Genomic DNA, 18,151 nt, shown 5'->3' with positions numbered 1-18,151 from the left:
AGAAGAACAAAGTGTGACCACTGTTTGGCCTTCCTTAGCACTCCAAAGATGGCAATCAAGTGCCCTTGTGGTATGTCCCATAATAAGTCATGTCAAGGGCTGCACAGAGGACTCCATTTTGAATATCAGGGGATTCTATCTTGGATTCCAGATGCTCCTGCAACCTAATTAGCATACACTGCCATTCTGAGAAATACCTGCCCCTTGAAAGAAGCCCACTTAATATTCATTAGTCTATTGTCTCCACCAAACCCCTAAAAGCCCTAGCCTTGCTTCCCTTTTTCAGCCAGTCTTTTGGAAAGGCTTATATCCTTGCTAACTCCTTTTGCTTGACTCAAGCAAAATAAAGCTTGCTGAGGTTAAAGTTTGTCTTTTGTGTGTATTCTTACTTGGGAAAAGAGAAGGACCCTTTGTGTCAGATTGGTGACTGGTAACAAAAATACCTGCAGTTCGGTCAAGCTATTTGGGTGTCTATTATAGACTAAACTGTGTCCTCCTAAAATATGTGTCATAAATCCCAACCTCTATGCCTGTGGTTACAATCACATTTGGAAATGGGTAGTTTTTGTTGTGTTCATGAGGAAGGATTAGCGTTGGGTGCCTTGAGTCAATCATTTACTAGATATAAAAGGGGCAATTCAGCCAGCAAAGATGGGAGAAGATACACACCATGCCACATGGAGATCTGCAACGAACCAGGAAACAAAGGCTGAAGAGAAAAGGAATTTCCCCCAGAGCTGACAAGAGGCAGCCATCCTCTAGAGCTAGGGTCCTGAATTTGAACTTATAGCCTCTGTTTATTAATACTGTTCACGTCCGGTATTGCTGTTATAGCAGTACTAGGTAAGTAAGACAGCGCAGTGGCCCTCAACTCAAAATCCAAGAGAAAAGAGACTGCAAGTTTCAAAACAGAGACTGTACTCTTTATAAAAAATTTTTATTGTGCTTTAAGTGAAAGTTTACAAGTCAAGTCAGTCTCTCACACAAAAACTTATATACACCTTGCTACGTATGCCCAATTGCTCTCTCCCTAATGTGACAGCCTGCTCCCTCCCTCCACTCTCTCTTTGTGTGTCCATTTCCTGAGACTGTAATGGTGATCTTTGTCCTCACAGAAAGATTTGGAACCCTGGACCCGGCTGCCTCTCCAGACACAACCATGTGATTAGGCCAATCTTCTGGTCTTGGACCAAGTTGTTAAGCCTATAACATGAGGGAATTGTGATTTAAAATCTTCTTGGCATTAGGTAGGCTTATGGTCTGAAAGACACTGCTTTGTGGCTAATAGACCATTCCTCTTCCTCCCTGGAGGAAATCATGCCACTACCCACTTTCTTCATTGCCCTCCCATATGCATTCTTCTTTCCTAAGCCACTGCTTTATTTCTGTTTGACTCTTGTAAGGGACTCTTGTTTTATGGCAACCTTGGCTTTCCTGATTCTTCACTCTTCCAAGAACCAGATGTAAGCAGTATAGAAGTCCACTGTAAAAGTATAGGTGATCTGTGTTCTAGGGTAAAAACACCACAAGTTTAGTAAAGCAAAAAGAATGTTTTATTTGCCATATATTCAAAGAGACAAAAGTAGGAAATGGACAAGCATGCCGCCAGATCCATGTGTATCCAACTCCAAGGAATATTATAGAATAGACAAAAGCAGAAAAATGGACAAAATGTGCTGCCACAGACATGTCTGTTCGAGTCCAAGGAATGTTCCACAATGACCAGTGCATATTAACATTACCAAATGGGAAAACCAAAAATTCACCCACACTTTAAAATGATTGAACCCACCCTACTCCAACAAATTCTTCATGACAATCTCTTTTGCATGCTGTGCGCACAGCTTTTAAATCATTGAAAAGACTTCCAGTCTTTTTTCACTAAAGGAAAGCTAAATAAGACCCATATGCAACCTGTTTTGACTTACCTACAAATTCGACTTACAGACACCGTCAAGAAGCGATCTATTTCATAACCTGGGATGGCCTCTAGTCGTATTTTACAATCCACTTCCCAATTTCTGTATTTTAATTGGTGTATTTAGACCTTTTACATTCAATGTAATTGTTGATTCTTCTAGAGCTTGCGGTTGGCATTTTGTTTTCTGTTTGTACTTTCTCTTTCTTTTTTACTTCTTTTTTACTGTCTCTTTACAGATGACTTGAACTTTTTAAAACTCCATGTTAATTTATAGATTTTTGAGTGTATCTCTTTGCATAGATGTTTTTTAGTGGTAAAACAACAGATATGTACATCTATATGTATGTATGTATATATAAATTACAGTGTGTCATCATATTACCCATTCAAATTAAGTGTAGCAACCTGTCTTAGGCTGGGTTCTCTGGAGAAGCAAGACCAGTCAAGCATGTAAACATACATATATATAGGAGAGAGAGGTAGTCATACCAAGGAAATAGCTCATGGGGTTGTGGAGGCTGGAATGTCCAAAGTCTCCGGGTCAGTGTGGAGACTTCTCTCAATTCATGTAGCCATGGGCTGGCAAACCCAAGATTGGCAGGTCAGACAGTAGGGCTCTTGCTCACAGGCTTTGAAGACTGACATATCCAAAGATCAGTAGGCAAGATGACGGGTAAGCTGCTAGCTCAAGTTTGAAGAAAGAGAAGTCAGAGGAACAGAAGCCAGCTGCAGGTTCCAGAACAAGCAAAAGCTTAAGATCCTTGCCAAAGAGTCCACCTATACCGGATGCAGACCACACCCTCAAGGAAATCCTTTTTCAACTGATTGGCTACTCACAGCAGATCCCAACATGGAGGTGATCACATATCAAATCTCATCATGGAAGTGATCACAACATCATACAACTGCCAAACTACATCATAACTGCCAAACCACTGAGAATCATGGTCCAGCTGAGTTGACACAAATCTTAATGATCACACAACCTTACCTCCTTTTTTTTTTTTGGGTGGTGGTTTAATCTTCTGCATCTCTATGCTTGCTTTTCTTAATGATGCAACATGTCTACCATGAGTGAGTCACTCCTACTTTTCATTTTCTTTCTAATCCCTCTTCTCTTCCTTCTTCTTCTTCTCTTCCTTTTTTATGACTTATTCACTGTTTACTGCTCACATCCAAAGGAATAGGATAGTTCTCTTGATGAAGTATGTACATTAGGATATTCATCCATAATGCGATCTAAGATAGTTTGTGACTTTGACCTAAACCTGGAAAAATGCTATACAGGTAATCCAGGAACAAAAGGGAAGTTTTGGGATGAAGGAAAGACTAAGCTGTCTAGGGAGGAAAGATGCCACAGGGCATGGGATAAGACTATTGTTTATTTCTCCCAATTAATTCAGCACTTCCAAGAAATTGAGAATATGTGAAAACAGAGAATATGTAATTGCTTTTCTTTAGGAATTTCTGAATATGTAATGCAAATTCTTTAGGAATTTCTGAATATGTAATACATAATACCTTATGAATATGTAATACATAGTTGGTGGTGGGTCACACAAAATCACCCCGGATGGGTTTGTATTCAATCCACAAGGAAGTTAGAGAAAAATTCTAAGGAAAATACCTGGGAGGTTAGCGTTTTGATGACACAAGTGTCCCTCCAAGCTATGTTGGCTCTCTTCTCCCTACTTGAAGTAGCTTGGAAACCTCCAAACTTCACCTAAAGACATCAGGAGCACTCTCACATGGAGATTTGGGACCCACAACCCTGGCTCACCTGCATATTAAGTGATTCTTCTCCTTCTTGGTAGAGAGTCAACTTGTTAATACCTATGTTATGAATGGATTCTAATAAAAGATTTTCCTGATGTTAAAAGCTGGCATTTCTGACAAGGGGAGCTCCTCTTTGAGCTTTCAAACTTTGCTCCCTGGAGCAGTACCATGTCATCTTTGAGGCAGAAAATGTGTGAATGAACCAACATATGGTGTTCCCTCTCGTGCTGCAATCTGCTCTCCTTTATTGGAGATTTAGTTCTTGGCTCATATTTCTCTACCCAGATGCATCATTATTATCAGTGACTTAGACCAGTGAGCCCTCGAAGAAATATGTCACTTCTGAGTATCTCACAATCTCACAGTTTATTAATTCTAAGTAATTATGTTCAGAGCTTTCAGGTGATATTTGATTTCTTTTTTGAATGTTGTTAAATTTTTTTCAATTGCAAAGTTAATAATTTGAAAACAGAAACTGAATGCTTCCTAGCAACTCTTTCACTTTCAGATTTTGATTACTTTTTAGTGTATTGGCCTGATGGATAGGCCTCTGAATCCAGATCAGAAGATAGAAGTTTCCAGTCCATACTTGGTCCCTTGTTTATTGTTGGGCAAGAAGTGGAAGCTTCTTGAATTGACTTCCAGTGGTTGGCTCTAGAGATGTTCCTGGAGGGGAGGGGTGGAGTTTGGGTTGTGTCTTCTGGCATAGATCAATAAACAAACCAAAAACTGAAACCAAACACTTAGTCATTGAGGTTGAGTTGATTCCATAAAGATTAAACCTGTTGTGGTCCAGTGCGTTCCCACTCACAGTGATTCTATAGGGCAGAGTAGAATTGCCCCATAGGGTTTCTAAGGCTGTAAATCTTTATGGAAGCCAACTGCCCCATCTTTCTCCATTGGAATGGCTGGTGGGTTGCACCACAAAGCGCCTAAGCACTACACCACCAAGGTTCCTCAAAGATCAGCAGTTAACATTAAAGAAAACTAAAAATGGGCAAAATCTCAAGAAGACCTTGAGCAAACCTATGTCCCAATAATTGTCATCATACTAGATTTGGTCAATAGTTTGCATCATGTCAGTGACAGCAAACCACTAGAAGTATTGTATAAAGAGTTGTTATCGACATTATAGTGACCCTGGTTTTCCTGGTTCACAGTCTTCCTCTAGGACTGGTAGATGATGGCCAAGAAAAAGATGTGAGCAATAAAATAGCCCACTGTAAATGATGGAATAAGCTTCTCTGGAGAATTCTAGGTTTCAAATGGCCTATAATGAAAAGTTAGAAATGTGGTTATTCAGCCTAAAACTGCCTTTGAAGTCTGGACCCTCACAGAGTCTGCGGCACATCAACTGTGCTAACCTAGCTCAGGGATTCAACTTTTCCTGACAATTACTGTCAAATATTCCATGGTGAAAACCCTGGTGGTTTAGTGGTTAAGAGCTTTGGCTGCTAACCAAAAGGTCAACAGTTCAAATCCATCAGGCTCTTCTTGGAAGTTCTGTGTGGCAGTTCTACTTTGTCCTATAAGGTGGCTATGAGTCGGAATCAACTCAAGGACAAAGGGTTTGGCTTTTTGGTTTTATTCTCTAAGTATTCTTTCTGTTATTTGCCTTGCTTTGTAAGCATAATGCACTAATATTTGATAAACTCAAGGCAAAATCTTCAGGCAGATCCCCCTTCTACATTCAACATTGCTCCCTACCACCACCAATGGAATTTCTTTCTGTTCTCTTAGAAGTCCCCAAGATCAGAGTTTCTGTGCTGCAAACAAAAACAATCTCATGTATGCCCTCCAAAGTGTGAAGTTTGTCTGTCCTGCGATGGCAAGACAGTCTCTGAACTCTCATAGCCAGAGTTGTGCATGAAACGAGCTGGTGTTTTCTGCAGAACAAATGATCTAAGTCCATTTTCCTTAGAGAGAGCCTTCTTACTACTTGTGAATTTCAAGGAAGCACAAGAGAGATGGAAAGCTCAGAAATGATCTATCTCCTTGATGGTCCAGAATCCTTTGCAACCACAGAGACCCAGGTACAAGCCCTCTTCCACCCACTTCTTTTCTTCTTCCTTTTTTTTAACCTGTGCATCAACCTTCTATGTTTCTTCCCAGCATCTGCAGCCCCTCTTTATCAGTGGACATAGCACTCTGCCCCTCCTAGCCATCTTTCCCCTCCCACTTTCTTTGTGTCTACTGCTCCTCTTCCTGGGTGAAGCCTCCCCAGGCTCCTTATTCCCCATTCAAATTTCTATGCCAGTGGTTCTAAATGTATCTGATGGTAAAAATTACCTGGGAACAATTCTAAAGTATATTAATTTATGACCCCATCATATTGCAATGCAATCAGGAACGGGGAAGTGGACCAAGGAATCCATATTTTTATAAAGTTCTCAGGCTATTATTCCCAAGCTTTGGTGCCACTGAAATACACCCTATATAGCATGTATGACCCTTATGTCTTTGTGTTTATTATATTACCTTTTAATATCTTTTTGCCCCTGACTTCACAGTTCTAAATTCTAGTAGTCCAAATTCAGGGTGTCAAAAAACTTATTGCCATGAAGTCAATTGTGACTCATAGATGACTCATAAGAACCGTATAGGACAGAGTAGAACTGCCCCATAGGATTTCCAAGGCTGTAAACCTTACAGAGGGAACCCTGGTGGCACAGTGGCTGCTTGTTGGAATGGAACAGGAGCTCAGCTAGAGAAAGATGTGGAAGTTTGCTTCCATAAAAGCTTACAGCCTTCGAAACTCTGTGGGGCAGTTCTAGTCTGTCCTATAGGGTCACTGTGAGTCAGAATCCACTTGACTCCAACAGGGGGGGTGATTCATCTTTATGGAAGTAGAGTGACACATCTTTCTCCCCACAGTGGCTGATGGCTTCCAACCACCTAACTCCTGGTTAGCAGCTGAGCACTTATCCACTGTAACAGTAGGGTTATGTTTTTATGGAGGCTGTAGGGGAAGATCCTTTTTTGTTTCTTCCAGGTTGTGGTGAATCCAGGTGGCCCTTGGATTGCACCTGCAGTAGAACTCCCTAGCCGTCTTTCCTCTATCTGTGTCTCTATCTTGACCCCTCTTTTATAAGAATACCACTCAAATAGGATTTGGGCTCACACTAACCCAAAATGATATTATATCAAGTTAGCTGATAACGTGTTCAAGAAGCTATTTCCAAACAAGGTCACATTCTCAGATATTGGGAGTTAGAGCTTCAAGGTATCTTTCTGAGGGGGACACAACTGAATCCATTACAAAGCTGTGTGTATATACCATAGATTATTCAAATAGCTTCCAATTAATGGACATGTGGCTTATTTTTAGGCTTTTTCTATTATACAATTTAAAAAGATTAGCTACTATCATATTTCATTTTGTATTTTTACCCATGTTTATTTGGAATTGATTGCTAACAAAAGGCTTGCTGAATGGGAGGATAAATGCAAATAATATTTTGCTAGCTGCAGCTGTGTATGTTTGGAATCTGTGCATATCACGTAGTAGAAACTCCATGAAGATATGTTGCAGAAAAAGAACTGGAATAATTTAATGGAAACATTTCCATGAAAAGTTACTTAGGGCATATCACTTTTGTTTTGGGAGTGAGAATTCTGCAGCCACAACTGCTTTTGATCAGTACAATCAGAACTTAGAGTACAGTAAGTGGGGTAGAGAATTTAGGGGTAGGGAGGATAGAAAGGAGATTCGTTTCCCATGGAGAGGAAAAAAAGCAAGCTCCCACTAGGACTCGAACCCGTTATCTATTATTTACGAGACTTTTAACCAACCAAGCTATAGGGCTTTTACAAACGTGATGCTTAATGCTGTTTTTTTTTTCTTTTTTCTAATGAGGCGAAATATTCTTGCTGCAAAATCTACACGATCCAGAGCAGTTTTTGGTGAGAATGTGGACAAACAACAAGCAGACGTTTTGCTTATTCACATGTGCTGTAGAACTAATAACGCATTCAGAGTTTCGAGCCGCTTGAGTGTCAGCGCCAATAATGCAATTAGTCCAAGGGTAACCCTCAGCAAGTGTCGAGACAGCCCAATCGTTCCAAATGGGATGCACTTTTCTAAAAACAAACTTCGCCGTTACGTGGCTCATCTTTTATAACTTAGATTCTTCGTTTGGGCACCCTAATGAGGGTCTCTAACAAAGGAATTTCACGGAGTCTCTCCCTGACAAGGGATCGTCACTTGCACTCACAGCAAGCAGTGATTTGGAGGGGACGGAACGGACGAGACGAGAAGGCTGGGAGGATTGAATTCAGCTGCTGAGTCTCCCTCAAAACCATACCTACCCAGTGCCGTCGTAAAACCATAAAAAAAAAAACGAAAACAAACCATAGCTCCTTAAAATCCCGGAATGCCAAAAGGAAGCGCTATAATGACTCTAATCAGAAAACCAGAGGTGTAGAGCCTCTTGGGGGAAGGGGCAGGGGAAGAGAGGCCGGCTGGCCACACTGGTTTCCTGGATCCAGGTAAAATTCTCCTGAAGTTAAGAGTCTTTGGGCTCCAGGGAAACCCCGCTGTGCCCTACTCACTCCAGGCTGGTTTCAAGCGCAGTAGGTCATCCGCTCTCAAACAATGTAACTTCTTCTGGTCTCTAACCCGGCCCTTGCACCCTGCGGTAACCCCCGCCTCTGCCCGCGGTTGCATCCCCGGGACGCTCAGAAGGCGGGGTTGGATAGCTGTGAATAAGACAGCAGCCGTGCTCCCCGGAGAACGTCCGGCATGGGACTGCAGAAGAGCGGTGGAAGTCGAGGTGAAGCTACAGAGCCCCTGGCCCCTAGGATACGCCGGGACTGAAACGCCTGAGGGGATCAGCAGGGTAGGCCGACAGGAGAGGGGAGATCCAAGAACCTCGGCCAGATCGCTTTGGTGGGGTGAGAGCTGGCGGGATGTGTCCTCTCAGGGTTTGGGGACGACACCAAGGAATTGGTCGTTTGCAAACTGACGCCGGCTCTGGGATCTGGGAAATAAGACCGTCCACACATGCAGCAAAAACTGGGAGATCTATTTCCACAACAAGGAAGCTCTCTTACAAACGCATACATTTACGCACAACACACAGAACCATGACTCGATTTCCAGGTGGGTGATGCGGGAGCTCCTCTGTTCCCTGGTTGCGAACATAAGGAATAACTTCCCGATGCCCACCCCTGACTCCCAGATGCAGCTGAGGAGAGGCTTCACCTCCGCCTGGTCACAATAAACTCACACGATTTGCGTATTCGTATGGAAATAAACATTAACTGTTTTCCCATTTCTACTCCAAAGCAAGAAGCCTTTCACCATGCTAATTTGCTCAGTAATCCTCTGCTCCCCTTTCCAGTGCCATTGAAAAGCAAGACAGGAAAAGATGGACTGAAAGAGGAGACAAAGAACGAACGGGCTCCGTCACTTCATTTGGAATTTCCTTAGTTTTCTGAGTAGTGTTTGAAGTGTGAGACAGCCTGAGGTTACCAAGCGGAGAAGTGTCTTACTGTTTTACTTGCCCTTCTTCGCACTCCTCCTCTACTAACCCATCAACGGTCTCCAAAAACTGGATCACATTTTTCAGGCACGGATGACAACAGACCTCATGTAATTTCAGATTTGTCCGTAGATAATAGTGAAGAGGATTTGTACTTATAAAAGTAGGAGTCGTATATACACTACTTCCGTGAATAAGGAAAATGGCACCCCCAGGCAGCGGGAATAGCTCAGTGGGGAGAGCCTTAGACTGAAGATCTAAAGGTCCCTGGAGCAATCTCCGGTTTTAGCAGTTTCGTTTCCCTTTGCATAATTATGACCATAGCTTTTTTAATATAACAGTTGCATTCCAAGGCTTTAGGAGTGTAGTAGAACTAAGTGTAAATAAAGTTTAGCAAAAACTTCTCCGGAAGGAGGGCGTAGCTTACTGGTAGAACGTGTGCTTTGCATGTGAGAGGTGTAGAGATCCATCTCCAGCACCTTCAGAGTTTTCCTCTATTTCAACACGGTTTAAACTCATTCTTTAAGGAATTGAGCCCTGGGGTCGTCCAGGAGTTGAGAACTCCGCCACCAAGCAAAAAGCCACAGGCAGATTCTCGGAAACACTATGGAGCAGTTCTATCCTGTCTTACACTGTCACTATGCGTCGGAATCCACTCCATGGCAACCGTTTTATACTGTCCCCCCCCGAAGGAATGCAGATGTAGTTCTCCTAATATTTTCAATACCATTCCTGCACACATACAAAGTAAGAACATAACCCGGTGGATTCCTCCAATGCTCTTCCATTCACTGGCTGTGAGCCTCTACATCTTTTAAGGAGACTGTGACGAGGGAAGGAAGATGTTAATCAAGGGGCGAAATGAAGAGCGTGATCCCAAAGGAATCACTTGCAACATCTTGACGCAAAAGCCTGCACATTAACTGGTGGTCCACCCTGGCTCTCATTTGTAGTGTTATTAAAAAGACAGAAAGGCAGAAAAAGAGATGGGGAAAGGCTTCTGCAGACAGTTTTCTTTAGTGCATTGTGTTTTCTGGGGCAAAGGATGGAGCAAAAGCAGAAAAGCCTATCTTAATGCCCACCGATTTCTCTACGGGAGCTCGGCCCAAAATTCAGCAATGGACGACCGTAGGTCCCGAGTCTTTTTAGATGAGCGCTTGACTAGGACTCTGGGCAAGGTAACGCAGTCAGGGAATTAGAAGCTTTCCTAATACGAAAGGAGAAGAAATAACTAGAATCAACACATCCTCAGCCGATATTCCATAATATCAATTTTCCTTTACTACTTCACTAACTCCATTTTCCTCCTTAATTTAAGTCTTTAAATAAAATATTTACTGGAAATCTGAGTTAACAACAAAAGGAGGTAGACCCATGTGAAGAAGCAGGGAAAAGCTTTTCTGTCAAAATGGAAAATAGATACAGGCAGTATCCGACTTGCCACATATTTGAGTTACAATGAACCGCACTTACCATCCTCATTTTTTGTACATCTTGTCGTTCTTAATATGCCCTACATACAATGTTGTTTATGTTATTATTCTCATGCCAACCATGCAAAATAAAGGATAAACTTATAAATATATTGACAATTAAAGGCAACATTAATGAAAACTAAGAAAAGCAAAAAAAAAAAAAGAAATTCAACTCACATAAGAATTGACTTAGGACACTACCGTTACTGGGGCACTACTACAAATAATTTTGGTGATGTGGCACGACTCAAAATCAGAAAAAACAGCGGCAAATATCCATTAATAATCAGAACCTGGAATGTACGAAGTATGAATCTAGCAAAATGGGAACTTGTCAAAAATGAAATTGAAAGAATAAACATTGATATCCTATGCATTAGTGAGCTGAAACGGACTGATATTGGCCATTTTGAATCAGACAATCATATAGTCTCCTATGCTGGGATGACAACTTGAAGAGGAATGGTGTTGCATTCATCATCAAAAAGAACATTTTAAGATCTGTCTGGAAGTACAATGCTGTCAATGATAGGATACTATCCATACGCCTACAAGGAAGACCAGTTAATATGAGTATTATTCAAATTTATGCAGCAAACACTAGGGCCAAAGATGAAGAAATAGAAGATTTTTATCAGCTGCTACAGTCTGAAATTGATCGAACATGCAATCAAGATGCACTGATAATTACTGGCAATTGGAATTTGAAAGTTGGAAACAAAGAAGAAGGATCAGTAGTTGGAACATATGGCCCTGGTGATAGAAACAATGCCACAAAGCAAACGATAGATTTTGCAAGACCAACAAATTCTTCATTGCAAATACCTTCTTTCACCAACATAAATGGCGACTATACACATGGACTTTGCTGAATGGGACACACAGATATGAAACTGACTACATCTGTGGAAAGAGATGATGGAAAAGCTCAATGTCATCAGTCAGAACAAGGCCAGGGGCCAAGAACCATCAATTGCTCATATGCAAGTTCAAGCTGAAGCTGAAGAAAATCAGAACAAGTCCACAAGAGCCAAAATATGACCTTGAGTATATCCCACCCGAATTTAGAGATCATCTGAAGAATAGATTTGACACATTGAACACTGGTGACCAAAGACTGGATGAGTTGTGGAATGAGATCAAGGATATCATACATGAAGAAAGCAAGAGGTCATTGAAAAGACAGGAAAGAAAGAAAGAAAAGAGCAAGATGGATGTCAGAGGAGACTCTGAAACTTGCTCTTGAATGTCGAGCAGCTAAAGCAAAAGCAAGAATTGATGAAATAAAACAACTGAACAGAAGATTTCAAAGGGCAGCTCAAGAAGACAAAGTAAAGTATTATAATGACATGTGCAAAGAGCTGGAGATGGAAAACCAAAAGGGAAGAACACGCTCGGCATTTCTCAAGCTGAAAGAACTGAAGAAAAAATTGAAGCCTCAAGTTGCAATAATGAAGGATTCTATGGGGAAAATATTAAATGAAGCAGGAAGCATCAAAAGACGATAGAAGGAATACACAGAGTCATTTTACCACAAAGAATTAGTCGATGTTCAACCATTTCAAGGGGTAGCATATAATCAGGAACCAATGGTACTGAAGGAAGATGTCCAAGCTGTTTTGAAGGCATTGGCGAAAAACAAGGCTCCAGGAGTTGATGAAATATCAATTGAGATGTTTCAACAAACAGGTGCAGCGCTGGAAGTGCTCACTCATCTATGCCAAGAAATATGGAAGACAGCTTCCTGGCCAACTGACTGGAAGAGATCCATATTTATGCCTATTCCCAAGAAAGGTGATCCAACTGAATGTGGAAATTATAGAACACTATCCTTAATATCAGGCACAAGCAAAATTTTGCTGAAGATCATTCAAAACCGGCTGCAGCAGTATACCGACAAGGAATAGCCAGAAACCCAGGCTGGTTTCAGAAGAGGATGTGGAACCAGGGATATCATTGCTGATGTCAGATGGATCCTGGCTGAAAGCAGAGAATACCAGAAGGATGTTTACCTGTGTTTTATCGACTATGCAAAGGCATTTGACTGTGTGGATCGTAACAAATTACGGTTAACATTGAGAAGAATGGGAATTCCAGAACACTTAATTGTGCTCATGAGCAACCTTTACATAGATCAAGGGGCAGTTGTTCGGGCAGAACAAGGGGATATTGATTGGTTTAAAGTCAGGAAAGGTATGCATCAGGGTTTTATCTTTTCACCATACCTATTCAATCTGTATGCAAGCAAATAATATGAGAAGCTGAACTATATGAAGAAGAATGGGGCATCAGGATTGGAGGAAAACTCATTAACAACCTGCATTATGCAGATGACAGGACCTTGCTTGCTGAAAGTGAAGAGGACTTGAAGCACTTATTAATGAAGATCAAAGACCACAGCCTTCAGTTTGGATTGCACCTCAACATAAAACAAAAATCCTCACAACTGGACCAATTGGCAACATCATGATAAATGGAAAAAAAGATTGAAGTTGTCAAGGATTTCATTTTACTTGGATCCACAGTCAACAGCCACGGAAGCAGCAGTCAAGAAATCAAAAGACACATTACGTTGGGTAATTCTTTTCCAAAGGACCTCTTTAAAGTGTTGAAAAGCAAAGATGTCACCTTGAAGACTAAGGTGCACCTGATTTGTTCCATGGTATTTTCAGTCGCCTCATATGCATGTGAAAGCTGGACAATGAAGAAGGAAGACCAAAGAAGAATTGATGCCTTTGAATTGTGGTGTTGGTGAAGATTATTGAATATACCATGGACTGCCAGAAGCAAGAATAAATCTGTCTTGGAAGAAGTACAACCAGCATGCTCCTTAGAAGCAAGGATGGAGAGACTGCGTCTTACATACTTTAGACATGTTGTCAGGAGGGATCAGTCTTTGGAGAAGGGCACCATGCTTGGCAAAGTACAGGATCATTGGAAAAGAGGAAGACCCTCGACAAGGTGGATTGACACAGTGGCTGCAACAATGGGTTCAAGCATAACAACGATTGTAAGGACGGGGCAGGACATGGCAGTGTTTCGTTTTGTTGTGTATAGGGTCGCTATGAGTCAGAACCGACTGGACGGCACCTAACAGCAACAACAACAACAACAACAAAACAACAACAACAACTACAGATAAAAGGTGACTGGATCACAGGTATGATGAAAGCTTCCTTTGTAAAGAACAGTCTCTGTCTCTGTTCCTTCATGGTCAATCTTATCACATCTGCTTCTTATGACCAGTAAACTTCTAGGAATTTCCATTCCACTGCTGCTAAATTCTAATGCTTTATGGTTTGAAAAATGTCTCTATCTCTGTATGTATTCCTGTTGAATCAAAGTATCTTTGGGAAGACACAGAATTTGATGTTTGCTCCCAGCGCTCCCAGCTGGGATGTCATTACTTCTCAATTTTCTTCTCTGATGTAAATATCCATAGCAGGTAGTCAGGAGAGAGATTGTCTGGATTCCAAGTCTGATTAACCTCAGGCTGGTTGTATTCTTGGGGTCAATTATTTATTTGTTTTAGAACCCATTTTATCAACAGAGGTAATGTGGTCATTTCATGTGTTAGCTCTTTTTCCTGTTATCCACTTGTTCTCTCCAGGCTCTTTAAGAATACGGTAGGAAAAATTGAAAGGGTCATGTGGGGACAGTAATACTGGCTTCATAAAATGAGCTAGGAAGCATTCCCTCCCCTTCTATTTTCTGGAAATGATTGTGTATATAAAAAAAAATAGTCTGGGTTAATTTTTAAATATTTGTTGGAATATTCTAATTAATCTTTCTGGACCTGGTGATTTTTTGGGGTGCAGGGAGGGGTAGAGGACTTTTAAAATTAGAAGATTAAATATCCTCGATACAATGCTATTCAAAATACATATTCATTTTGGGTAACTGGTGGCCATTTGAGTTTTGTGAGCAATTGGTCCGTTTCAATTAAGTTGTCAAATTTATGTGTGTAGCATAAATTAGACTATTTCCTTATTATTCATTTGTTGTCTGCAGAGCCTGTATTGATATCCCTTGTTTCATTCCTGATTCTGACACTTTGTGTTTTCCTTCCTTTTTTTTTTTTTTTTTGGTTTGTTTGTTTTTGTCAATCTAGAGGTTTGTTAATTTTATTCCTCTTTTCGAAGAACCTACTTATTCTTTCACTGCTTTTCTCCATTTTGTTTACTTTCAATTTATTTCTGCTCTTATTTTTAGTATTTCTTTACTTCTACTTGATTTGAGTTTACTTTGCTCTTCTCTCTCTTTTTTTTAGGTTCTTCAAGTGAGAGTTAAGGCTAATCTCCTCTGGAACTGAACCATGTGGCCGCTGGTAGAGTCGGTCGCTCGAATGTGGATATTCTACTTAATGTTGGTGTTAAGTGCCTCCGCGTTTCTTGATCGCTGTAGTTTGGGTTGTCCAAGATCGTCTAATCACGCATCCACCACTGACTGCTTTGTTAAGGATCCTAAGAAAGAGCCATTTTAACCCACTGCGATTGAGTCAATTCCGACTCCTAACGTCCCTACAGGACAGAGCAGAACTGCGCTATAGGGTTTCCAAAGAGAGGCTGGTGGACTCAAACTGTTAATCTTGTGGTTAGCAGCTGAGTTCTTAATCACTGTCCGCGAAACCAAAAAACCAAACCCATTGCCGTCGAGTCGCTTCGGACTCAGAGTGACTCTACTGGACAGAGTAGAACTGCCACTTAGGGCTTCCAAGGAACACCTGGTAGATTTGAACTGCTGATCATTTGGTTAGCAGCCTTGGCTCTTAAGCCCTAGACCACCAGGGTTTCCAATAATGAATGGAAGCAAACAGGGGCTCGTCCGGGGTTTGAACCCGGGACCTCTACACACCCAAAGCGAGAATCATACCACTAGACCAACGAGCCGCCACCCTAGGTTATCATAACGGGCCCGAGAAAGAGCTTTAATTTAAGGTTTCCTCCAGTCTGACTTCGCAGGTACGACTGCTTAGATAATTAAAAGAACTAAAAAATTTTCGTTGGGCCATTTAGTTTTCTCCTTTTTCTCCGTCCTTCTTTTTCTACCCTGATATTCCATGATAAAAAAATGATATGCTACCTAAAACCCAGTATTTATCTACTAGTTGTTCTGGCAAAATCCTTCTTGCTTTGGGGTAAGGACTGGTTCTTTTTCTTTCCCTTCCTTATTGTCTTTCTTTTGCTGACGCCCTGCCCTGGCATATACTAAGCCCCAGGAAGCAGAAATGGGAGAACGCTAAAAGCAATCAGTTGGACCATCGGCTTCCTTTTCTTGTGAGAAGAGCAAACATAATAAAAGAGATGAGAGGATGAGGGTTGCTATAAAGTGAAGAGAAGGTGCCAGGGATTGAAGCAGAAAACCCATGAGTGCGAAGCACGCTCTCTACGACTGAGCTACACCACCTGATGGCTGACTAGCTTGGTGATGACTTGTTTTCATAAAAGCAAACTGATATTTTTTCTGTGGGGCTTCTCCCTCACCCCCCCCCCCGAAAAAAAGCAAAAACAAAAACTCTAAGAGTTGCCTAGAAAGAGGCCATTGGGTTAAAAGCCACCCTTTCTGAAACGATTCATGTGGATACTGTCCAGCGCTGTCACAATGAGAAGGTTAACTGGATTGTAGTCTGAATAACCGTTTCTGGTTCTAGGATCTTCCCACTCTGGTAGTCGACTCCAAGGTACACTAGCCAACAGATACTTTAAATGAAAGTTACTTGCCTTCACCAGGAAAGTCCCCGGAGGATCACACCTCTCCAACATATATCACACGGAAAATGACTCCAAATTGAGGTCTTCTAAGACCACCAGCAGCCACCAGCTTTAGTGGAACTGGTTAATTGAACTTCTCTTCTAGTTGGATCAGTGCCCTGCCAACATTCCTTTTCCAACTGACTCTCATTGCTTCTGTCAAGTCACACCTTCTGAGCTTGTCCCCTTAGCTCTGGGTTCAGAACTCCGTCTCCATCCCTCACTTTACAATCATTCCCACAAAACATTTCAGAGGTGGGAGAAACTTCAAAACTCCATCAGTTTTAAATGAACTAACTTTTTTTCCAGACTGGAGGAATCTACAGGTAAAAGCGAAGTCCGGATGGCAGAGCAGCGACGGTACAAAGCTGTCGGACTCTTTTCCCCTGAGAACCCACTGACATAATGGTAAAGCTTGCTGAGGATATAGACGTTTGAAAGAATACAGTCAAAGAGCCCTGGAAATCATCAAAATGTGCCATCAGTGAACTGGAAAATAAGAGGAAGTCCTGGATAATACAAAACAGAAAGGGTTGAGTTGCTGAGGAAAGAGCTGAAGTTAGATCTGTTCTCTCACTGGGATGCTTTCAGCTTAGTTGTGTATGGCCGATGATCTCTACTTTGAGTCCAAAGCCTCTTTATCCAAGATCCTCCATATGATATTGAGGAAAGTGTTCCAGGCAGGTCTTTATTTAAAGACTTAAAATACTGCAATACTGGTAATAAAGATCAAACAACTCCCCAGAAGCCTGGACTGTGCTCCAAGACGTCTAGACATTTTATTATTAAATATCCCCCTGTAAATTAACCTCATTATTCAATCCAGAATGCTCCTTCTTGTTTTCCCAAGGACCTTGCCCACTTTGAAATAAAAAATGGTACATGTCTAGCCTAAAAGTTTCTTTTCTGCAAAACCAGTATCTCTAGGATTTTGTGTATTTCATGTGATTTCTTCTGAACAACTGTACCAATTGTACGTCCTTTCTTTTATCACAAAATTTTAAACAGTATATAAGCAAAAAAAAAAAAAAAAGGCTTTGTGATAATAGCAGCTGTTTCTCTAGAAATGACAGCCCATTTGCAAACATCTCTCCCTCCCTCAATAAATAGTTGAGCTCTTTAGTCTTATTGTTTTAACACTGGGGAAGTCAAAAAAAGGTTGGAGGCTCGTGGCTCAGTTCCGACTCTCCTTGGCTTAGAGCTTTAGAAAATTTACTTGAGAAAGTGAGTATTGGAAGGTATCTGTTGTTGGGTGACTTGGTGCAGGAAGAAGACATATTTGGAAGTAAACCAAGGCATGTCCAACCCTGGGAAAGGATCTGGTACTTTTAGAGCTTTAGTCGAGCACTCTCCCAACTGAGCTGTGTATGTCACACCTTTACTTTCACCTACACTAATGAGTTTCTCAGCTTTCTGTTTGGAAAGGCTTCCTTGAGAGATGCCCTTCCCTATTTCCTAGCTCAGAGGATTTTGGGCACGCTGTGCTACTGCCTACAGTTATGGAGCCTAAGTATTACTACTAGCTGAGGCAGAGGTGGGGAGTTAGACCTGGAATGGGTGGAGAGAATCCATGGGTAGATCCTCAGCCTTCTGTCTTTTAATTGACACAGGTCCAACTGAGAACACAAAAGGATGTTTTTTTTTTTTTTTATGGTCTCCCTAGAAGTGTTGCATGTTTTATTTAAAATTAAAAAGAAAAATACCAGAAGCCCTGGTGGCACAATGGTTACCAGCTAGGCTGCTAAC

General features: G+C 41.4%; 1 non-coding gene across 1 annotated transcript; it reads right to left on the bottom strand.

Annotated features, from left to right (window-relative positions):
* Window positions 1-15,471: 15,471 nt before the first annotated feature.
* Window positions 15,472-15,544, bottom strand: TRNAP-UGG (transfer RNA proline (anticodon UGG)). Its single transcript has one exon. It is a non-coding gene; the product is annotated as a tRNA-Pro (tRNA).
* Between the last annotated feature and the right edge of the window lie 2,607 nt (window positions 15,545-18,151).

This window comes from Elephas maximus, chromosome 1, assembly GCF_024166365.1.
Source record: "Elephas maximus indicus isolate mEleMax1 chromosome 1, mEleMax1 primary haplotype, whole genome shotgun sequence".
NCBI classification, from domain to species: Eukaryota; Metazoa; Chordata; class Mammalia; order Proboscidea; family Elephantidae; genus Elephas; species Elephas maximus.
The sequence above is the reverse complement of the archived record's forward strand: the minus strand, read 5'-3'. Positions and strand labels throughout refer to the sequence as shown.